Source organism: Lacerta agilis, chromosome 3 (genome assembly GCF_009819535.1).
Source record: "Lacerta agilis isolate rLacAgi1 chromosome 3, rLacAgi1.pri, whole genome shotgun sequence".
NCBI lineage: Eukaryota > Metazoa > Chordata > Lepidosauria > Squamata > Lacertidae > Lacerta > Lacerta agilis.
This window is the reverse complement of record NC_046314.1, coordinates 108,021,081-108,045,860: the sequence shown is the minus strand read 5'-3', so window position 1 is coordinate 108,045,860 and position 24,780 is coordinate 108,021,081. Positions and strand designations below refer to the sequence as shown.

General features: G+C 45.7%; 1 long non-coding RNA gene across 1 annotated transcript; it reads left to right on the top strand.

Annotated features, from left to right (window-relative positions):
• Positions 1-300: 300 nt before the first annotated feature.
• Positions 301-24,105, top strand: LOC117044733. The gene is made up of 3 exons (XR_004426324.1): positions 301-430; positions 16,460-16,512; positions 24,034-24,105. It is a non-coding gene; the product is annotated as an uncharacterized LOC117044733 (long non-coding RNA).
• The last annotated feature ends 675 nt before the right edge of the window (positions 24,106-24,780 follow it).

Here is a 24,780-nt window from a genome sequence, read left to right as displayed (position 1 = left end):
CTTCAGTTTGCTTTTATCAAGAGAATATGTGTTCAGCACGCGACGGACATTAGACCTAACCCTTGGGTTTTCGGTCTTTTATGTCTAGCAATTAACAGCCAAACACCTTGTCATAAACATTTTAAAAGGTCAAAGAGATTGCAACAGTTTGGCTAAAGAGATAAATGGTCAAATAAAACATCAAATTGTTAATTCCCAGGTGACAAAAAGCGACGTGGACCCGATCAATAAGGAGGCCCAAAGCATTCTGGGGAAGAGGGAAGGGTCAGTCTTGAAGTGTTAATAACTTGTTCACATTATTTTCCTCCAGTTTATCATGTGACATAGCAGGTCGCCATGCCGTTTTAGCAGCAAGTCAGTATTAGCAGTCAAGCAAGCGAGGGAGGATTTAAGAGAAATTGCTAACGTTTAAAAGGAGGGGAAAGAACAGGTAAGTAGCAATCCTTGCTAAATCTGCATTGTTAGCCAAGCCGGGCAAATGTTTCTCAGGGTTTCCTTTGCATATTGAGTCGTGTGCTTTATCCTTTCATCGAAGATTGGGAAATCTCCCCCTTCCCCCCCGCTCCAACCGTAATTTTAATTGAACGACAGGTTTTCGTTGTCGGTTTCTGTGTGCACATACTGAAAAAACAAGGCACCCTGTGCCTTTTTTAAAATAGAGGTTCTTCAGTCGTTGGACTCATTCTCTAGTTCATAAAGGTAAAACTTGTGCCGCAAAAATTAGAGGGTTATTTGACAGCATCACACAGTTATTTGCGTGTGCAATATATGTTTGTGGGGGGCAGGGTGTATCTGTAATCCAAAACAGAGAGAGAGAGGGAGAGAGAGAGAGAGAGAGAGAGAGAGAGAGAGAGAGAGAGATGTTTTTATATATGTTACTGACATCAACTTTATTGCCCATTAGCACCGCATAAATTCTAAGTGCCAAATTCTTTCCAAATAATACGGGTAGCATTGTTTTGAACTCTGCTGGAAAGAACCATTTAGGCCAAAGCCCATACTATAAATGCCATATTTTAAATGTCCCTAGTTATCATGACGGCCCACAGTTTCCAGCAACTGTCCCTGGAAAATATCGATCCCTGTCCCGTCTCTGACTTGGCTTTCTCTGGAAGGACCAAAGCTGAGTGGTAGAATTGATGCCTTGCGTGCAAGAATGTCTCTGGTTCAACCCCATCCGACCTCCTGTTAAAGCAAAGGATGTGGGGAGACCCCGTGGCTCTCCAAATGTTGCTCGACTACAAATCCCATCATCACTGACCGTTGGCCAGGCTGCCTAGGGCTGATGGGAGCTGGAGTTCAGTAACATCTGGAAGGCCACAGATCCTTGAGTAGGCCTAAAGAAGGATGTTGCATCCAGGGGCGATGGGAACTACTTCACTGCCTAAGACCCTGGAAAGCTGCTGCCAGTCAGAGTTTGCAGTGATGAGCTGAATGGACAAATAGCCTGGCTCAGTGTAAGGCAGATTCTTAGTGTGAGAAATATTAGAAACCATTTTTTATTTCTAACACTAGGAATAGGAATAGGAATAATTTATTATTGGCCAAGTACATTTTCCAACATACTTGGAATTTGTTTCGGCTACATTGCAATGTAAACATACAGACACTGTTCCTCTCACAATACAAAGAAGCAAAGAAACCCCACCCATATTTTACCTCCCCTTAAATAAATCAAGCAGATGATGACCGGGATGTAAAGGATCTGCTACAATTCTCTCTGCTCTCTTCCTAACTCGGGTAGCATAAATTGTCTCTATTGAAGGCAAGCTAACACCAATTACCCTTTCTGCAATTCTTACAGCTTGTTGGAGCCTTTTCTTGTCTCTCTTTGTCAACTATTACCAGTGTGTGTAGCATGTGCATTTAGAGTTAAAATCTGAGTAGAGATACTCAAGGTTTGGTGCACATGTTTAATAATAATAATAATAATAATAATAATAATAATAATAATAATAATAATAATTTTATTATTTCTATCCTGCCCATCTGGCTGGGTTTACCCAGCCACTCTGGGCTGCTTCCAGCAAAATGTTAAAATACAATAATTCATCAAATATTAAAATCTTCCCTAAGTGAACCAACCTAAGTTGCGTTTCCTGGGTGGGTAATACACATTTCTGTTTCCCCACACCTAGAATTTTGCAATACAATTCTTTACTTAAAAAAAAAAGTAGCAAAATGCATATTTCAGGCTCAAATGTTTACAGAAACGCGTGTTTCTCGAGAAAACGAGAGGGGGTAAAATGTGTACAGGTATTTGCAGAAAGATGCATTTAAAAATCGGGTGGCATTTTGTGAACTTTTAAAAATGAAAGCCACAAATCAATGCAGAAATAGGATAGAAAGGATTTCTGAATGAACACTTGTGAAACTGGCACCAAGTGAAACTTAGTGGGCAGTTGTATTTTGGCATGCAGACATTTATCTCCCACCTATATCTAAAAATACTGAGAAGTGGCTGGATTGCAACTAATCACCAAACTTAAAACCATGGAGAAACCTGGTCTGAACAAAGACATTGGATTCTTATCTCATTATACATAACAAAGCTATCTTTAGCCATCTCACCCCTTGCCTTTCCCTACAAGACTAATTGCAGCCGTTAAGAGTCGTCAACAGGTTTTCCACACCTATCAGCTCATCACCAATTCCCACCAACCTTCTGAGTAATACCCCTCCCCACTCACTCACTATATTTAAGGATCTGGTGACTTCTGTTTCAGTGTATCTGAAGAAGTGTGCATGCACACGAAAGCTCTTACCAAGAACAAACTCAGTTGGTCTCTAAGGTGCTACTGGAAAGAATTTTCTATTTTGTTTTAAAAATACAGAAGCACACTTCTGGAATAGCAGCCCTCAGATTCCCTTCTATCTCCAATAAGTAGATGGCCCACTCTATTATTATCCTCATGTATTTATTTATTTTATAAAATTATTTATATACCACTCTCTCGTAAAATATCAGGGCAGTGTGCAGTGAGTGGCATAACATCATTTCAAAAACCATTAAAAGCAATATAAATCATTTAATTGACCGACTACCCGAGGATATTAATTTTAAAGATCGTCATGGGCTGTTGCCAGCATAAAGAAGTCTTCAAGAGACCCCTGAAAGTGGGGGGGGGGGTCACACAAGTACACTTGGCAAATAATAATAGTATTACTTTTTTATTAAATTCAATGCACAAGCTACGGAAAAATCCTGAAGCAACTCACAGCAATAACAAAAGGCTATATCTAAAATACACCGAAACTTCACCAAGAAGAAAAAAATCAATTGCAAAAACTCCCATCAAGTAAATTGACATGCATCGACTGCATAAATTCTACACAAATTCCCTGGAAGGGTAAAAATGTTGTCATCTGGTGCTGGAAAAAATGTTGCCGTTGGCGTCCGGCGAGCTCCCTTGGGTACAAGTAGGGAGCTACCACTGAAAAGGCCCTTCTTCTCACTGCCAGCCTCCTGACATCTCTTGGAGGTGACACCCAAAGAAGGGCCTTGCATGATGTTGACCGTAAGGGTCTGGGTAGCCTTGTATGGGGAAAGGGTGTCCACAAGGTTTCAGAGTCTTGAGCTTTATAGGTCAAAAACAGCTCTTTGGCTTGGGCTGTACACAGGCAGCAAAATGAAGCTGTGGGAGTGTTGAAATAGTAGAGCTGACTAGATCAAAATGGAGGTGAAGGGGTTTTTTCAGGCTCCCCCTGTGTTATTATTATTATTATTATTATTATTATTATTTAAAAAATCCTGCTAATAGGTAAAGAAAATCCAAGCACAACAGGCAAAACATTGGCTAGAATACACCAGTGTGGTGTAGTGGTTAAGAGCGGTAGACTCATTATCTGGGGAACTGGGTTTGTGTCTCCGCTCCTCCACATGCAGCTGCTGGGTGACCTTGGACTAGTCACACTTCTTTGAAGTCTCTCAGCCCCACTCACCTCACAGAGTGTTTGTTGTGGGGGAGGAAGGGAAAGGAGAATGTTAGCCGCTTTGAGACTCCTTCGGGTAGTGAAAAGCGGGATATCAAATCCAAACTCTTCTTCTTCTTCTTCTTCTTCCCTGATGTGCTACCTTTCTATTTGCAGGGAATTTTTACATAGGGCAGCATTCAAAAGTGATATCCCCCCCCCACCCTGCAGCTTGACGTGGTATAGTCTATTGTACGTACGTTGTGTCATCTTGCCATATGGATAGACCTAGCCAGTGCCAAGTGGCTGCTGTGCCATAACAAGTGTAACCTGATCCATTCATGATTTTTGACATCTTTCCCTGAGGACTGATCCTTGTGTAGCCCAAACAGTGCTCTCCAGTGTCCGTACTGGAGGAGGCAGTCTTAGCAGGTTTGGAGGATCCCAAAGAGAAATGGAGTTTGTTTGTTCATTTAATGGAATAATGAAGTACAAGTTCTAGTAAATCTATATATAGAAAAGTCTGCTTTGTCAAGCAGGATTTGCCCCTCTTGTCCCTCTCCTGAAATTGGCTTGGGGGGTCGGGAGAACCCTGGAACAGCATATGGGGGAGAAGGAAGGAATTGTTCTGACTGGCAAACCAAAATGCTCATGATCACTCACCTTAGCCTGATGTTAAATTCCTCCCAGGATATTTTCCTATCTGGATTACAAACATGTTGTTGTTGTTGTTGTTGTTGTTAATAAAATTTCTATACTGCCCTTCATCTGAAGGTCTCAGGATGGTTCACAAGACAGAATAACCTCACATAAACACTAATAATTGATGGTTAGCTTATATTAACGATATTTTAACACGTGAATTATTTTTAACTACTCTGTGCAAACAATACAAATAAGTAATGTAAAAAAAGAAATTGGCACCTAAAATACTGTGGTTGGAATTCCAGCAACTGATCTTTAGAAGCATTACTGCCTCGGCAACTGTGGAAGCAGAACAGAGTTGTCCTGGCTAGTAGCTTTGTCCTCCATGAATTTGCCCAATATGGGAGTGAGTTCCATAGTTTAACTATGTGGTTCGTGAAGAAGTCTTTCCTTTTATTCCTCCTGCACCTTCCAGCATCCCTCTTCATCATATGACCATGAGCTCTAGCGTTAGCGAGAGGGAGAGAAACACAAGGGTGCCTCTAATTTCATCTGTGAAAAGTTGGAAAGGGTTGGAATTGTTTCCCGCCCCTCTTTCATTAAGAAAAACCGTGTCCTCGTATTATCCGCTCCGCGCCCTCCGAATCGATAAAAGTGCGAATGAAAGTTAAACTGGAGAGTTTTCACTCCGTTTGTCGACAGACGCGGCGGGTGGGGACAAAAGCTAGAGAGAAATGATTCAGCCAGACCGTGCTTCTTAGCTGCTCTCTCCTTCGTAAGGGGAGTGAAGTTATGAATTGGGGGGTGGGGAGAGAAAACCTGCCGCTCCCCTCCCTCCAGTTGTTGAACTACAACCCCCATCATAAAGTGGACCCAAATTGGTTCAAAAAAGCAAGGAAGGCTAGATTCCCTGGTTGTGCAAAGAGACCCCAGAGAGACTAAGGAGACTGCTGTCCGGCCAGCCACTTATTACAGACTCTCCAAATGTCCCTATTTTCCAAGGACAGTCCCGGATTTACAGAAGCTGTCCTGGTTTCTGATTTGATCCCAGAATGTCCCGCCTTTCCTTAGGACGTCCCTAATTTCATCGGAGAAATGTGGGAGGATATGGAGTCATGCGATCCCCGAGCCAAGGAGATAAGTAACTATGCAACCTTTAGAAGATATCTCAAGGCAACCCTGCGTAGTTTTGCTACGTTTTTTGCGTGTCGAGGTCCCCAATCCACCCCTCAAGTAAAACACACTTCACACCAGATATAAGTTTAAGGTTTTTGGCATTAATTTGGCCACAACTTTATTGAATACAAAATAAGTGAGTGGTTGCATTTGTTAAGACTATCTGTCCCTCTGGGGACAGAACTGACATCCACCCGCCTGTGGAGTCAGTATAGGGGAAAACGCTCTGGGGAGAGAATGTGCGCCCGTTCTCCCCAAATGCTCCCAGGGGCTCTTGCGTGGGCCCTGTCCCCCGACCAGGGGAAACGGACAAGCATGGTGAGCCCCTGGATTCCTTTAACGGAATTCCCCTTGCAGCAGCAGCCTTGAAGGGGCAACCACAGCCAACTCTGCCCCTCCTCAACCAATTTATAACCAATGCCTAACCGCCAACCTTACAAGTTGTGACTAATTGCTACGCAGTAGGCGAAAACCAAATGGCATCAGCCAAGTGGTAAAAAACTCCTACCAGGCCCCTGCTACAATGCAGACGACCCCATGACAGGCATAGCAAGGTCAATGCAGAGGCCTAATAACAGGGCGGGCAATCCGATGCACGAAGCCAGGAGGGCTCCGACGCTGAGTGCAGGGTCATTTATAGGCTCTGGACTGTCCATCTACAAGTTGCAACATATGAATCTCCCCAACGACAGCCAGAGCCCAATCACAGTAGTGGCCATCCATACAAACCCGCCCAGCAGCAGAGGGGTGACTTGCTAGCCCCCACCGCAACACGTGCTCTCCATGAAGGAGAACACGCTTTGGTGGCGGCCACCCAGAGTGGCTGGGGCAATGCAGTCAGATGGGAGGGATGTAAATAAAATTCTTATTATTAATAATATTATTGTTGAATAGGACGTCCCTATTTTCATCGGCGAAAGGTTGGAGGGTATGTTATTATGCATTTGGCGCCGTGCGATGTGACCACCCTATTTGCAGCTCCTGCCTTCCAAGACCCTTTCCAACTCTAAAATACTGATTCTAGCACATCCTTGCTGGCTTCTTACACCCATGCAGGCAGGCAGCATAAACAGGACGTTATTTATCAAGAGCCTAATGAGCGTTCCACACGTGGGCCTCATTCTGCTTGGCATATTCCATGTTGTGCAAGCCCTGTCTGCTCTTAGCCCTTCCGACAGACTGGGAACCAAGCCCCATTGCTGCCTTCAGCATCACCATCTTAAATATTGGATCAGGTTTTTACTATACAGGTACATTGGCTTGGCTGTGCTCTGGATCAAGCCAGGAAGTGGGGAGAGGAAGAGATGAAAACGGTATGATTCTGGTACACATCCTTCCTCTGGCTGAAACCTTAAACCATTAAAAAAAAAAAAATCAGGGCACCTGTCCTGCCTGAACTTCCAAGAGAAGGAGGCCCCTCCCTCTTCCATTCTTTTCTCTCTTTTTTAATAACAATACGTGACCGTTTAGCCTTCCTAAATGGCAAAGAACAAGCCAGCCACTGTTCACAAACCAGGGCCTTTTATGATACAGCGATCAAAAGCAGTAACATGATGAGTTAATTGCGATGAAACTTATCTCATCATCATAATTTAATTGCAGAAGCCCAAGAGAAAGAAATGAGAGTTTGGGGCTCCAAACCAAATAGCAGAACGCACCTGGTGGCATTTTAGTGGCAAGGAAATGAACGGTACTCTGAGCCCCCCCCCCCTTCGGGCATTATTAAAGGGAAAGGATTTCGAGCTGCGACCATGTGCCCTGATATCCATCCGTCCCCCCGCACACCCAGGTTTTCCACATTCAGCAACAAGGTTAAAGGCCCCTGGTCACGCAGAGGCTTGCAGGTGCTTTTATCACAGAATTGTAGAGGTGGAAGGGACCCCGGGGGTCATCTAGTCCAACCCCCTGCAGTACAGCAATCGCAGCTAAAGAATCCAACATCTGTTTAAAAGCCTTCAGTGAAGGAGAGTTCAACACCTTGCAAGGTAGGGTAAAAGTAAAGGTACCCCCTGGCCGTAAGATCCAGCCGCGGACGACTCTGGGGTTGCTACGCTCATCTCACTCTATAGGCCGAGGGAGCCGGCGTTTGTCCGCAAACAGCTTCCGGGTCATGTTGCCAGCATGACTAAGCCGCTTCTGGCGAACCAGAGCAGCGCATGGAAATGCCATTTACCTTCCCGCCGGAGCGGTACCTATTTATCTACTTGCACTTTGACGTGCTTTCGAACTGCTAGGTGGGCAGGAGCTGGGACCGAGCCATGGGAGCTCACCCCGTCGCGGGGATTCGAACCGCCGACCTTCTGATCGGCAAGCCCTAGGCTCAGTGGTTTAGACCACAGCGCCACCCATGTTCCAAGGTAGGGTAGCAGCTGACAAACCAGCCAATACTGGTAAAGTTGTCCAACCCAACTCTGAGACCAGTCTGGATTCTACTCTCAAGTACAATACATGTTCACCCATAAGCCAAAACTCTTGTATCAAATATGGACAATGAGGTGTGTGTGTGTGTGTGTGTGTGTGCATATATTGATCAGCACCGAATGAACTCTGAAAGGTCAGCCATTTTATCCACCCCAAATTGAATGTCTGCCATTTGCATACAGCTGGAGGTCAGAGCTCGGTGCAAATTGCAGTTCTAATCATGTGTAAATCTAATTGCGCCATTCTTCTGTCATCGGACTCATGTCATCTGGAAAAGAATTACCATTTCCCATAAAGCATGCTGGGAAAAGGGCTACATATACAGTTCGGAAATCTGGCCGGGATCCATTTTGTAAGCAGCCATAAATATCACAAAGCCAGCGGTTCTCCGTGACGGCGTCTGTCATAAAGATTCTGCTGGCCAGTCCTTCATATCCTCTCCGTCAGAACCTGTTAGCCCCGGCCTTGTGCGGATGCTCTAAATAATGACTCCGAAAAGGACAGTTGCAGACTTGGATCAGGTTAAAAAAAAAAAAAAGCCAAGCATGATCCAGAAGCTAGAACAACTCTTTTATGAGGAAAGGTTAAACCTGGAGCTGTTTCTTTCCGGGTGGGGGGAATGCAAATAAGAAAAGTGTGTAAAATTAAGTGTGGAGGAAGTGGATAGGATCATAGAATCGTGCAGTTGGAAGAGACCACAAGGGTCATATAATGCTGTCTTTCCCAACCGGGGGACATATGGCTCCCTGGGGGAGCCAGGATATTCCAAGGGGGCCACAGGTGAAAGGGAAGGCGAAAGCAGGTGGCGCTGTGGTCTAAACCATGGAGCCTCTTGGGGTTGCTGATTAGAAGGTTGGCGTTTCAAATCCGTGCGATGGGGTGAGCTCCCGTTTCTCTGTCCCAGTTCCTGTCATCCTAGCAGTCCAAAAGCATGCCAGTGCCAGTAGATAAATAGGTACCGCTGCGGCAGGAAGGTAAACGGTGTTTCTGTGCGCTCTAGTTTCCGTCACAGTGTCCCGTCGCACCAGAAGTGGTTTGGTCATGCTGGCCACATGTCCCAGAAAGCTGTCTGTGGACAAACACCAACTCCCTCGCCGTCCAGGGGTCATTTTACCTTTTACCTTACAGGTGAATATCATGTAAATGGGGGGCCACAGCACAAGGCTCAGGGGCCACTGTGGGAGGTGAGAAGTGAAGAAAAAAGATCATTAAAAAAACAAAATCCTGATAGGCTGGCTATCCGCTTGACCAATCACAAGCAGGTAAGGGAGCAGCCCATCAGGGCCTTGTGCTCCTTTTTGCCACATGTGTTTTCTTGGAGCAGTCCTGGTTTGTTTCTGGCAGGAGAGTGCGATCACTGAGTCTCCCATTTTGACAAGTAGAACCTGCGATCCAGAATCCTCAGGTCAAGTAAGTGCGGTTGCAATGGGGAGGGCTGGGCAAACCAGAGCTGCTTGTTGCTGCCGCGTCTGGTGATTACCTAGAAGTAAGACCCAGGGAGTAAGGACGTGGGTGGTGCTGTGGGTTAAACCACAGAGCCTAGGGCTTGCCGATCAGAAGGTCAGCGGTTCGAATCCCTGTGACGGAGTGAGCTCCTGTTGCTCGGTCCCTGCTCCTGCCCACCTAGCAGTTCAAAAGCACATCAAAGTGCAAGTAGATAAATAGGTACCGCTCCGGCAGGAAGGTAAACGCCGTTTCCGTGCGCTGCTCTGGTTCACCAGAAGCGGCTTAGTCATGCTGGCCACATGACCCGGAAGCTGTACGCCGGCTCCCTCGGCCAATAAATCGAGAGGAGCGCCACAACCCCAGAGTCGTCCGTGACTGGACCTAATGGTCAGGGGTCACTTTACCTTTAAGACCCACTGAACTCATTGTGGCATCTAGTAAATAACTAAGTGTCTACACAGAAGACAGCCACAAGACAGTGGGTCTTACTCCCAGGTAAGGGTGTGTGGGGCTATAGTGTTTTCCCATATATACAGAACTCCCAGGGCACTTTTTGGACTGTATCTGTAGGTTTCCCCCTCTGTGTCAAATAACTGGGGTCAAATAAGTATTGTTCACTTTTTATAATACAGTCATACCTCTGGTTACATCCACTGTGGGTTGCGTTTTTTCGTGTTACGAAAGCAGCCATGCATGCGCAGAAGCGTTCTGCTCAGGTCGCACATGCGCAGAGGCACAATATTGCACTTCGCGCATGCACAATATCGCTGCTCGGGTTGTGGACTTTTCGGGGTGTGAACGGCACCCCGGAACGGATCGTGTCCACAACCTGAGGTACTACTGTACATGGAAGATGGATCTCCCTCAGGAGGTTCTGGACTCTCCTTCCTTGGAGGTTTTTAAGCAGAGGTTGGATGGCCATCTGCCATGGATGCTTTAGCTGAGTTTCCTGCATTGCAGGGGTTTGCACTACAAAGATGACCCCTGGGGTCCCTTCCAGCTCCATGTTTCTAGGTTTTTCTGCTTCAACAATATTTCATTATGTTCCTATCATTTTATGTAATTGTATTTTGTATAAATTATAAAAATTATAAATAAAACATGTTCTATTTACACACAAAAAAATTTTAAATAGCTACCTTTCTACCGGTAGAATGGGGGTGGAGCATGGCCGCAGCCAGGATTTTTGTTCGGGGGCAGGCTTTTGTTGGGGGGGGCCAGAATCTCAGATTTTTATTGATTTTTACTTATTGGGGGGCAGCTCCCCCTCCTGCCCCGCCTTGGCTACGTCCAGGGAGGGGGCCACAGGAAGGAAACAAGTTCGGAAGGGGCCACGGTAGGGAAAAGGCTGGGAAACCCTGATCTAGTCCAAGCCCCTGCAATGCTTGGGCAATCTCTTTGCCCAACACAGGACTTGAACCCACAACCCTGAGATTAAGAGTCTTGTGCTCTACTGACTGAGCTATGCGTTTCCTACTGGAACAAAGAGGCGCAGCGGAGATGGCGGCGTCTGTATGATATATGGTTTATTTAGATGGAGATCTAAATATGGAGATCACATCCCAAGAAGATCCTGTTTGTTCCATTGCTGCAGCTTCAGTGTCCAAGAGAACCCCAAGCATCATGTCTGACCCTCTTATCTGTAGCATAAAACAAGCTGCCCACCTCGTGCTCCAACCCCCTCCTCCAAAAAGTGAGATTTTCCCCCCCTGATCGGTTTTCTTCATTGCCCACTGCAATTCTGCCCCTCCCTCCTGGAACTCTGAGCTTTTGTCTCTGCTAACTATCTCTCACCTCAGGGAGGGGCTTTGCCCATTTTCTGTCCGGCTCAGAGACTCTGCTAATGGCCTTCGCCATTCCAGTATTTCCCTCGCAAAGGTTCTTCTGCCAGGCTGTTTCCCGGACACTGGTGTAAACTCCACTCCCCACTCAGGAATTTAAAGGTTCATTTAAATTCTAACCCATTGCTGAATTCAAATATTTTAGGGGGAGCCTTGCCCCCTCCCCCCAAAAAAAAGAATTTACACCCTTGTGCAAATTAATTGAAACAAAGCGTGTTTTCTATCTTACTCGTAATCCTCTACTCAAAACAAACACGAAAATTCAGTGGATCATTATGGTGTCGGAAGTCTGCAGCCAACAGAAGGAATGATACGCTCACCACAATATATTGAGGTTCTACGAAAGAGAATTATTCCAGAGCTGGAAAAGAGGTATCCTGACGGTACTGGGATATTGCAGCAGCAGGATCTTGCCCCCTGTCACACATCAAAAGTGGTGAAGAAATTCATGACAGAGCAGCAAATACAGGTACTTGATTGGCCAGGGAATTCCCCGGCAATGGCAGAGCTTCATGCCGGGGAATTCCCTGCGTCCTGGGGCGGGGCTTCCATGCGTCCTGGGGGCGTGGCGCGTGTCCTGGGGGCGTGGCACACTGCCTGCGGGGGAATGGCGCCCAGCGCGGGCAGGGAGCCAGCCGTGATGGCACCCCACCGGGATCGCGCTGCCGGGGGCGTTGCGCTCCCCCCGCACTCCTCTTCCTCCGCCAAGACGTAAATCCCATTGAGAATTTGTGGGCAATATGCAAAAGTTGCCTCCGTGCTGTAGACTGTACGACTATGGAGAAGCTCATTCAGACGCTGATTCAAGTGTAGCACAGGGATCCGAAAATCAACCGTGACTGTTCGAAACTAAACAAAATAAAATAAAAAAAATCCTTCCAGTAGCACCTTAGAGACCAACTAAGTTTGTTCTTGGTATGAGCTTTCGTGTGCATGTATCTGAAGAAGTGTGCATGCACACGAAAGCTCATACCAAGAACAAACTTAGTTGGTCTCTAAGGTACAACTGGAAGGAATTTTTTATTTTATTTTGTTTTGACTATGGCAAACCAACACGGCTACCTACCTGTAACTGTTCGAAACTAGTAGACTCCACCCCAAACCATGTTCAAATGCTGCTTAAAAATAGCGGAGGTCATATCCGTTGCTAATGTATGTGAGTTTTGTGCATGTATGTGTGAGTTTCGTACAATAAACTACATAGTCTGTTTCAAGTAATTTGCACAAGGGTGTATAACAATATATCCCATTAAAAGCTTTGGAAACTGTAGAGAAGCATCATTCAGTTCTATCAAGTCTCTCTGAATGAGATATCTGCCTTGTGCAAGTCTATCTGGAAGATATATACAAAGAGTCTAACCTCCTTCCAAGTTCTGATCCTGGAAAGAGCCAGAGAACGACTGGTGCGAAAGTGAACAGCTACCCATTAGTTAAGCAACGGCCACACTCAGCGCCTGCCTTGATCCATTATGAGCCTCCCAGGGCCCCCCTGGCAGCCCATTGCTAACAGCCCCGAAGCAGCAGGAATGTGGAAGGAACAGGTGCTTGGGCTTGCCACAGCTGGGACCCAGGCTGAGCAAAGAGGATAAGTGGTGCTACTGCTGTTTCTCCAGCAGCCTTGAGTGAAGCCACCTACCTGAAGACGCTTAATTGTTTGACTCGCCTATAGATTTTCTTTAAAGTGCCGGATGCTGGCAACGTTTAACTCCTTCGGCTGCTGTCGACGGGTCACTGGTGTCGTTGCCTTTCCCTAGCATTGTTTAAGGATCCGGGAAGGGTCTCTGGTCTCTGTAATATGGTCTTTTCCTTTTGTTGTTGTTGTTCAGTCATTCAGTCTTGTCTGACTCTTCGTGACCCCATGGACCAGAGCAGGCCAGGCACGCCTATCCTTCACTGCCTCTCGCAGTTTGGCCAAACTCATGTTAGTAGCTTCGAGAACACTGTCCAACCATCTCATCCTCTGCCGTCCCCTTCTCCTTGTGCCCTCCATCTCGCTTTTCCTTAGGACGTCCCTATTTTCATTGGAGAAATGTTGGAGGGTATGGAGTTTCTGCCACCCGAGCCATCAGAAGGCAACCCTGCATAGGCTGTATATTATCTCTTGGGCTGCAACCACCAATTCCTGTTCAGCCTCTCTCTCTCTCTCTCTCTCTCTCTGGCTGATCGAAGTCTTCTCATCTCCCCGATGAGGCTCTGCGCTCTGCAGGAGGGATGGTAGATACAGCCAGAAGATCTGCTTCTTGGACTTTGATATCTAGAGTCGCATGGGGAGGCCCTCCCTCCTCCATCCCTCGGTTGCCAACTTTCCTGTCCCACCCCACCCCCCAGTCTGTCCCTTCTCCTTCGTTCTTTCTCCTCTTCCATCTGGGGCCACCAAACCATGCCAGATCCTAGTGGAGCCCAGGGGCCCATGACAGCAGTTGCTCATCATCTGGGAGCTCTGCTGTTAATGTAGCAAACATACTGTGCATGGAATCTGCGATTTTGCGAAGATTCACAACCTTAAATTGGGGGGGAAAGCAAATTCCACCCATAGTACATTCACAGCTTGTTATCAGCAGAGTTGCCAGAATATCGACAAGTGGTGCAAAAGGTAAAGAGTGGACAGGTGAGGGGTGCAGGTATGTTACTTTGCAAAAACATATTGCAAACGCCAAAACCTGAAAACACTGTGTATTAATAAGAAGGGTATTAATTCTTATTTCATTTAATTATGTAAAAAAAACAACCACACACACACACAAAAGGGAATGCAATTGCAATGTGAAAGCATAATTGTTTTCACCGTTGAACAAGATAAACAGAACAATTTTTGCTATTCACTATTACAAAGTGAATTTCTCGCACTGGTATCAGCAAAGAACTTTGCACTTGCAGTGATAAAGTCTCCGTGAGCGGCCTAGAAACATTCTGGGTCTTCAGTTCCTTTTAAGACTTTTAAACAGTGTGCTATTTTTTTTCTGACCCTTCAATTTAGATATAAAAAACCTTACACTGTAATGATGACCCATGAAGATACGATGGCCATGCTAATTTCACTGATGTCCTCCCAGGCACACCAGCTCTAGGGGATGAAGGTGTCATCAGTCCCCTCAGTATTCCTTAGCGGGGGACTCAGCCCCCCAATACTGAGGGAACAGAGGAGGCTGAAAGAGTTGAAGCCACAGCCATTGAAGCTGCACAGCGCTAGGCAAGGCCTTCTCCTGAGGCCTCATCCCGACAATGTGTCATGCGTCACGTGCGTGATGTCACAGGCACACATTGTGCCACAGCCCCTCAGTCTTCAGCCCAAGGCACCAACTCTGTATCCTACATTTCTGGGCCAACTGAGGTGGCAAATGGATGGGCCTGTCTTTAAGTTGCCAAGCTCAGTATGAGCAAAATAGAGCCCTTCATAATCATGTCTCCCGTTTCTGAATGAGCTGAACCCCTACTCAAAGTAGGGATAAACTTTTGGGGAAGTTCCAAAAAGTTCACTGTGCATTTCCGACATAACCTAAAGCAGGTGGGGGTGGGGCTTTGGCCTTCCAGAAGCTGTTGGACTTCCAACTCCCATCAGCACCAGCCAGCATGGCCAATGGTCAGCGGCAATGGGATTTGTAGTCCGGCAACACTTGGAGGGCCAGAAGTTCGTGTAACAATGACAACAAGAAAAAGTACAGGTGAAACTCGAAAAATTAGAATATCGTGGGAAAGTCCATTTATGTAAACAATTGTTTTCGTTAGCTACTGGAGTTTAATATATGAGATAGACTCATGACATGCAAAGCGAGATATGTCAAGCCTTTGTTTGTTATGATTGTGATGATTATGGCGTACACCTGATGAAAACACCAAAGTTGAAATTGTTAATTTGGGGTTCTCATGAGCTGTACGCCATAATCATCACAATTACAACAATTAAAGGCTTAACATATCTCGCTTTGCATGTCATGAGTCTACCTCATATATTAGTTTCACCTTTTAAGTTGAATTACTGAAAGAAATGAACCTTTCCACGATATTCTAATTTTTCGAGTTTCACCTGTATACCTGTTATGGCTGGTTGAAATAAAACACTCACACTCAAACAGTACCTTTTCCCCCATCAAAACTTCTTTTGAATGCATGGTTTCAACCTTTTCTTGAATAAGATAGCAGGAGACTCTCTTTCTGCTTCACACAGACCCTCCGGGTTAAAAGACTGGCTCTCTTCAGAGAATTCTCTCTCTCTCTCTCTCTCTCTCTCCTCTTTCCTCTTTTCTTTTCTTTGTAGTGTTTTGGGAGTTGCACACTCACTGCTGCTTGGAGTCAGTCTGCAAACTTCCGCTAACAAATTGCAATCAAGTAACTTTCATTCCCTGCCTTCTTTTTAGCAGATTGTAGAATAATTTAATAATAACAACAACAACAACAACAGTAATAAACGGGGCAAGGAGAGGAGGGGGAAGACCCTAAAGCTTTGACAGATGGTACTCAGCGCTTGACTCCTGCTGAGCTCAGCAGGGCCGATGGTTTAGCACTGTCAAAAAGACTCTTGCCTATGAAGTGGATAACAAAGTGTGGCCTGCCAGCCTCTTTTCCTATAGAAAAAGCTTGGTTGTTGTAACGTGTCGCTCCTGGCTTTCTTTCTCGCTGCGGTGGGGGGAGCTTTAAAAAAAAAGAGAAAACCTTCTGAAAGCTTTAGGCTGCCCTATGCGGTGGGCAGATGCTTTTCTGCTGGAGAAATTGGGAAGCGAAATCAAAGAAGCAGGAAGCGATGCAGCGGGGAGGGAACTTTGGAGGCCCAGGCGAGCTCCGGTGGCGAATTTGGAAGACATCAAAGAGGATTCCAGCTCATAAAGGGAAGACCTAGATATTGAATAGATGCTGTCTAGTGTCGGGGGGTTCTTTCCCTCCCCGCGTTGGCCTTGCCAAATGAGCTTATGCCAAAAAGCAAAGTGGACTTTGGCTATAAAACGCTGCTTTAGCAGAATTTTCGCTAGCGACCTCTCGGCTGCAAACCTGTTGCCATTCTGCTGTGTTCTCTCTCTCTCCAGACATGCCCCCACCCGCCTGGCCAGATTGGAAGCATTGCAAACAATCCTTTCTGGTAAGCCTAAAAAATCTTTTTTTTTACGGGGTGAGGTAGAAAGTTATGTTAACTGTGCAAATTATAACACTGTATGTGTTACAGTGAATGCCCAAAATTCGGTGGAAGGTTGCACTGATAGGTGAATGTTGACAATCCCAGATTCATTTTGAGCCTACATGAAAATGGATAGAGATAGATGGAGACATGGGTGTATTCCAACTCTTGGAGAGTACACAAGCAAGCACTTGTCAGCTGTCACCAGTGTATCTGGGTTTTTGGAGATTCACCTGGCTCACCCAGGATGGTCGACATTTGCTAACTGAATGCCGACCACCAAATTTTGGATACTCTCTTGGCAACCTGCTGAAGAACTGCAACCTGCTGAAGAACTGCCACCCGCTGGTAATATTCAAAATCCAGACTTAATTCTATAATGTCACCCTGCTAAAAAGTTTTAATCCAGCTTCCTTTTTTGGCACGTAAGATGCAAGAGCATGTTGAAATCAACAGTGCGTACTCTTACGTAGAGTTGTTTAGGGTTGAAATGCCAAAAATATAGCACGCTGCTCAATATGTTGATTCTCTTTATACTTCTCCATGGACATAATTTGCTTCAGAAAAATTAATGTGGCATTAATGACTGAAATATAATTTGGTGCAGAAGTTGAAAAGGTCCAGTCCCTGAGAATCTAGGTAAGAGATCTAAGCTGGCAGGTATATAAAGCAGCGGGTAAATAAGGTGGGAGTTGAATGGCAAGGAAATGCAAAAATTACAGTCCTTTATAATCCTACGCAAGTTTATTTTTCTATTACTTTAATATTTGGATAAGCACACCCAATGAAGAGCATTTGAGTACATGTAGTTTGCTTTTTTATTCTAAGGAGAGGGAAACATAGTGTTTTGGCAGAAGCATATTCCAGCACCCACATTTTCTGAGGGCCCCTCCAAACATCTTTTTTATTGTACTGTATATTCATGATGACTTGTACTCTTGATGCTATTGGGGTGGTTATACAAAATCCTGCCTCCAATACTGCTTGCACCATCAAAACTTTCAAGACAGGCATACTGCTTCCTTTCCCATCTTTACATACCCCATAGCTTCTGGCTGAAATCCTTGAACATTTCATCGCACAAATGTACGGCGTCGAGAGGGGGTGGTGGTCCTGCTTTTGTTGCACTATAGTTCAAGAGCTGGGGTATGTGAGGGGTAATATCTATGGTAAGGGACATGTCATGCTCATTCTTTATTGTAGATAAAGAGCAGAATGTCTGCGTAGCCAGCTCGTTAATTCAGAGCTGTCTATTAAAGCGTCTTGCATCTCCGATGCAAAACAGAAAGTAAGGTACATATGTAAATTACAATGACATCACATGTATGGAATGATTGTTGGATTTCCCACAGTGTGAAACATGACTCTTAAGTCAGGTGCCTCGCTTCTTGCAGCTCGGCTTGTACTGATATCACAACAGTTTGGTCCCCACCCGGTACTCAGCTCTCACCTGTGGCTCCTAGAAGTCGTCAGCTTGTGACAGTGGCCACACCCCAGGAATGGCATCAACTGGCCGGCTAAAACAGGTGAAGATAGCTCATGGGCAGTGCCAGATTTACGTATAAGCTAAACAAGCTATAGGTTAGGGCCCCACTCTCTTGGGGGGGGGGGCAAACAATTTAAAGCAAAAAAAAAACCACTGGATGCACATTTCCAAAATATAAGATAAAAAACAAATAAAATAAAACCTGCATACAGCAACCGTGTTTTGTGTTGTGTAGGCTCCTATGATGTAAGTAATGGGCCCCGCCTGCTAGCCTGCTCCCTAAAATGTCACTGGTTTGCTCATTTCTATATATAGGGTGCCTACATTCTGCATGTCCAAAGGGCTTTAGATACCTATTAGGTCCATAAATAACCATATAGCATATATTGAACAACAAAAAACAGCGAGAATTTGTTGTTGACAAAGGACGGCTGGACATATAAAGGGCCCCATTACCTTCAGTAGCTTAGGGTCTCATCAAACCTAAATCCGACCCTGATCATGGGTCTCAAATGCTCAGTAAGATAGGGACTTCCTCTGAATGTGAAGACAGGCTCTGATGGATGGAACAGGTGATAACAGGGGTCAGCAAACTTACCGCGCCTCAGGCCAGTGAGCTTCCGGGTCGGAGGAGCACTGGAAGCAGCTTGTGCGCATGTGCACAGCCCTCCTCCGACCTGGATGTGCACCGGAAATAACTCATGTGCATGCACACAAGCTATTTCCGGTGCTCCTCCGACCCGGAAGTGGGCAGCCGTGCAGCACAGTGCCGGTAAGAGCAGGCAGCGGGCAGCGGATAAACAAGTCCCTCCAGCCTTATCCGGCCTGCGGGCCTTAGTTTGGGGACCCCTGGATGAGACCATGGGTCCAACGGTCAAGAAGGTGGTTTCTGCACGTGCTGTAAAGGGAGGTGAGGGGCAGATGGGGCTCGTCAACCTGGGAAGGCAGCCCATCTAGGAGAAGGAAAACTCAGATCTTAAACCTCCACTGCCTTTGCAGGATACCTTCAGGAATAAAAAGGACCACCCTGGAGAGGCACTGAAGTAAGATAATAATAATAATAATAATAATAATAATAATAATAATAATAATAATAATAATAATAATAATAATGCCTTTATTGTCATTGCACAACCTGTACAATGTACAACCTGTACAGCGGGTGGCACTGTGGGTTAAACCACAGAGCCCAGGGCTTGCTGATCAGAAGGTCGGCGGTTCGAATCCCCATGACGGGGTGAGCTCCCATTGCTCAGTCCCTGCTCCTGCCAACCTAGCAGTTTGAAAGCACGTCAAAGCGCAAGTAGATAAATAGGTACCGCTCTGGCGGGAAGGTAAACGGCGTTTCCGTGCGCTGCTCTGGTTCACCAGAAGCGGCTTGGGCATACTGGCCACATGACCTGGGCCAGTAACGGAAGATGAGCGCTGCAATCCCAGAGTCGGACACAACTGGACCTAATGGTCAGGGGTACCTTTACCTTTACAACCTGTGTACAATGAAATTAAACGAGCTCCCCCCCCCCAACACTCAATCTCTTATTGAACAACACACCACCTCACAAGTCAATTTCGCCATGTTATTTTCCGTTCAACAGCCTAACAGCCCATGGATAGAAGCTATTTTTTTAGCCTGTTGGTACGGCCGATTATACTTCTATATCTCCTGCCCGAGGGTAGAAGATTAAAGAGTTGATGGCCGGGGTGTGAGTCATCCCTGAGATTTGTTCTCGCTCTCCTAAGGCAACGATCCCTTGCGATGTCGTCTAGCGGACTCAAGGGACAGCCCGTGATATCATGTGCTGTATTCACCACCCTCTGTAGAGACTCTCTGCCCGTGGCTGTCAGGCCAGCATACCACACTGTGATACAATATGAAAGGACACTTTCTACTGTGGACCGGTCAAAAGGAGTTCATCAGTTGTTGTTGAAAGGAACGTTTTTAGGGGACAGGAATGCTTCACCTGTCCTGTGTCTTTCCATTCTAACCCGCAAATCTGCCTCTTTCAGGGGTATTTTTCTGCCATTTTGGCTTACCACTCAGGGGCGGAGACACCATTTACACCAGAGAGAAGACTGTCTGTGGGCTTCCACCCAGCAGAAAGGATACACGTTGCATCATTTTTCCACCATTGACTCTGGGACTTGTAGTCCCATGCTCATCTCTGACTTAAAAAGAAACTCCCGGCCCCTGGGAATAACTGATTCTGCCACTGCTGCAAGGCAGAAGCAGAAGGCAGTTGAAGTAACTCACCAGCTCAAAGGTGCACACAGCCCTGTTCCTCCTGCTCACAGTCAGGCTGAGCATGGATGGTGTAGTGGTTAAGAGCGGTAGACTTGTAATCTGGTGAACCGGGTTCGCGTCCCCGCTCCTCCACATGCAGCTGCTGGGTGACCTTGGGCTGGTCACACTTCTCTCTGAAGTCTCTCAGCCCCACTCACCTCACAGAGTGTTTGTTGTGGGGAAACAAAATAAAAAATAAAAATAAAAAATCCTTCCAGTAGCACCTTAGAGACCAACTAAGTTTGTTCTTGGTATGAGCTTTCACGTGCATGCACACTTCTTCAGATACACTGAAACAGAAGGGAAAGGAGAATGTTAGCCGCTTCTTAGGGTAGTGATAAAGCAGGATATCAAATCCAAACTCCTCCTCCTCCTCCTCCTCCTCCTCCTCCTCCTCCTCTCTTCTTCTTCTTCTTCTTCTTCTTCTTCTTCTTCTTCTTCTTCTTCTTCTTCATGAGTATCTTGCCAGCGGGGGGGGGGGGGGGGGCAGGACTGCTAAGGATGGAGGAGAACATCTATCCAGTTTGCATTAGAATGCGAACTTACCTCTTTCACACTTTGCAAAGTTTTATATGGGACCAGAACACAACCACTCTACCAAATTCACACAATTTTTTCCTGTTCTCCAGCCAAGTGATGCGTACAGAAATGAATGCATGCTTTACTGGGAAATACCATGCACAAATGCATTGTGTTTGGGGAAGCTGGTGTGCAAAAGTGTTTCTGTTAGGAGAGATTGCATATAAAAATGTGTGTATTGGGAGAAATTCATACAGAAACACTGATGATTTTCAGGAGGCCTTTTTAAAAATCATCACCACCATCACCATCGCAAACTAATGTGGAAATGCAGACAGGCCTTTGCAACTATCTGATTTTTATTTTTATCAGCCAGGCACCTTAAGGATTATCAGTAGGGTTTATATTTAATAATTATTTCTTAAATTGTGTTTTATTTTTTAACATTTTACGCCACTCTGATATTTCATCCTGTGTTGGTACAGAAATGCTTTTTCTTATTTTAATGCACAGAACTGAACTTAAGATTGCCAAAACGAGAAACCAAATAGACCTGCCCGTCTCTCTAGGCACTTTTTGCTCCTGCTTGAAAGCTCATGAAATTGTTAACTCCATTATATTTTCTTAGTCCTTAAAAAAAAAAAAAAAAATCAAATCTGTGTAAGCCACTTTGATGACCCAGTGTGGAAATATTTCCACGAATAAAATAAATATGGCAATTGGTTGAGAGGGGAGCTATTTTCCCTCCTTAGGTGCAAACTGCCCTCCCCCAGAGTTGGGGAGAGACCCAACGCCAGAGTTCCCTGTCTGCAGAAGCCCAAAATCTCCACCTCACCCCTTCTCTAGAGAAATTCCCCCTCCTCTCCGCTCCAAGCTCCATCTCCGAGTGAAAGCACAACATGCTGGCAGGTGGTGTTTGGACCCAGGAAGCGAAATCTCTGGACCCTGCATCTGTTGCACCTGCCCTTCTGTGGCTGGGGTCTCTCGCTTTGTTGACTAGAGAAAGAGACGGGGCATCATGCCAGCAGCCCTCGTGTGCCTTCTGAGGCAGATCCCAGTTGCTAAGGGGCTTGGGGGAGACATCAAGAGAGAAGCAAAAAAAAAAATTTAAAAGTAAATCTTGTCTTTCCTATTTCACAGAGAGAGAACGAAGATGTGGGCAGATTATACGTTAACAAGGAGAGGGAGGGTCTTCTCCATCCCATTTGGGGAAGGGCGGTAGCTCAGTTGCAGAGCATCTGCTTTGCAAAGCAGGAGGCGTCAAGTTCAATTCCTGTCATCTCCAGGTAGACTTGGGAGAGACTCCCTGCCTGAAAACCCGGAGAGCTGCTGCCGGTCTGTGTAGACAGTACTGAGCTAGACGGATCAGTGGTCTGACTCTGTACCAGGCAGCTTCCTATGTTTCTATGCTCTCTTGTTCGGTTAATAGTCTGGGAGGGTTGGGTGGTGTTTCATCATTGAGAACAAGTCATTAGAGGAAGGTCTCTTGGTAGCTGGGATTTTGAATGGGATACCCATCAATGTTTGGTGACACAGAGAGGTGCCCAAATTGCAGTTTAAGTGTCCTGATCCATAGGGAAACCGACTACCAAAGATAGGCAATGGCCTGTACACATTGTATTAATTGTGCGAAGAATTTTTCTGCCTTATCTTTTTCTTTTTTGGTATGATTGTAGCGACTGTAATGCTTGCTCGTTTTCCCCCCAAATTTATTTTTATTTTCAGAATATCATAAAGAAACACACTTGATAACATATATTCAAAAAATCAATACAAATACTCTGCCGAGCTTGTGACTTTCCTCCCTCCCAACTCTGGTTTTCACATTTTCCCCTCAGCTTTCCTAAATCTGGTAATGCTTGCTCGTTTTTAAGGTCATTGTGAGCCACTCTGAGCTCAACATTGCTGTTGGAAAAGCAGGATGCAAATATCAAAAGGGGGGAGTCAGTAGTCCCAGGGTTCCAGAGAGATAGGAAGGCAAGGTGAGACAAGATCAGCGAGAGTCCTGTGGACTGCAAAAAGATCAAACTTATCCATCCTTAAATAAATCAGCCCTGAGTGCTCACTGGAAGGACAGATCCTGAAGTTGAGGCTCCAGTACTTTGGCCACCTCATGAGAAGAGAAGACTCCCTGGAATAGATCCTGATGTTGGGAAAGATGGAGGGCACAAGGAGAAGGGGGCGACAGAGGATGAGATGGTTGGACAGTGTTCTCGAAGCTACTAACATGAGTTTGGCCAAACTGCGGGAGGCACTGGAGGATAGGGGTGCCTGGCGTGCTCTGGTCCATGGGGTCACGAAGAGTCGGACACGACTGAACAACAAAATGTGTGGGTTTCAGGACCACAGATAGCAACTCGGCAGCAGAGGCAGAACATACAAGTTGTCTCAGCAATGCCCTTCAGCAGCTGGCAGGTCTTAATAGCAGAGGTAGGGAACCTCATGCTCAGGAGCCCAATGTGGCCCTCTAAGCCTCTCTTTCTGGTGTGCTCCCTCTCGCCAGGCTACACCAACCACTGGCCCTGCTTCTGACCCTGGGGCTTCCCCCCCCGCCCCCATGGAATGTGTCCTTGAGTTCTGATCATGTCTCTGCGAAAGGACAGAGGGGGGGGAGTGTGAGTGCATGTACTGTACAAAGGTGAAATTTTGCACTCATTGCTCCACCTACAGGTGCCTCTGGACCTGCCTTGAAGGAGATAAGGATACATGAATGAGATACATTATATATAGATATACGGATACAGAGATGGAGATACAGATATAGATATACAACACTTTCAAATTAAAACGTGGCTGTGCAGCACAGGAAGCTGCCTTAAACTGAGTCAGACCATTGGTCCTCCAACTCAGTACTGTCTACACATGAGGTCCCCAATGTGGTGCCCATGGGCACCACAGTGCCCTTAGACCACCCCCTTGCTGCCTTTCAATGCCCTCTGCCCTCCCATTAAAATTTTGGGAAGGTTTTTAATACGTACATACAGATAGAGATAGAGATAGAGATAGAGATAGAGATAGATAGTTTGGCTGAAGAGGTTGCCTCCTTGGGGGAAGCAAGATTTCTGCTTTTTTTGCTGTGTTTTGTTTGCTTGGGGTAGATGAAGAAGTTTGAATATTGGGGACTGGGGATGAGGGCTCTTGCATTGATTGAGACTTGGGCACTGTTGTAAAACTGCTGCATTTTTTATTTTTTTACTAGCTTGTTTCCAGGACTAATTCAAGAAGATGCAGCTTTTGACAGTCAAAGCTTGGAACAGCCTAGATCTCAAGGAGAACTTTCTCTCCTGTATTCTCCCTGGGCCTTTAGGATCTACAAGTGAGACCCTAATCTAAGTTCCTTCCTTTAGCGAGGTGATGTTATCATCTACCTGGGGCAAGACCTTATCTGCTGTGGCCCCAGAGTTGTGGAACGCTCTCCTCCGTGAGGTCTGTATTAATTTTTCATTGGTAGACGCGGGGGGGGGGGGGGATGCTGCTATTTATTTGGATGTTTGGGGATTGGTGGAGATACTTGTGTAATTAGAAGTGTTGGTTTTGATTCATTTAGCTGACGTTGGTTTTGTTCTGTTTCAAATGGATTGATTTTATTTGCATTTTCAAACAGTAAAAAAGTGTGAGCAGGTGCTCTTTTATTGAAAGGTAGTGTAAATAAATAAAATCCTCAAGTCAAGGAACGTGTTTTGTTACTGTTTATATTACTCTTTATTTACAGAAATTGTACTGTATAATGTCTCCTCTGGGTGACCTGTTTATTGAGCATTCGTCCTGATTTGCTTGCATGAAGCTTATGCCAGAATATAGATCATATCTGGTCTTTATTGAGCATTTGTTTAGGGGGCAGTTATATGGCAAATGAGCATTCATTCTCCATTCATCCTTATTTGCTTGCAAGGTTCTATATATATTCTATATATTCATTCACCCCATACATTTCTGTGCATCTTCC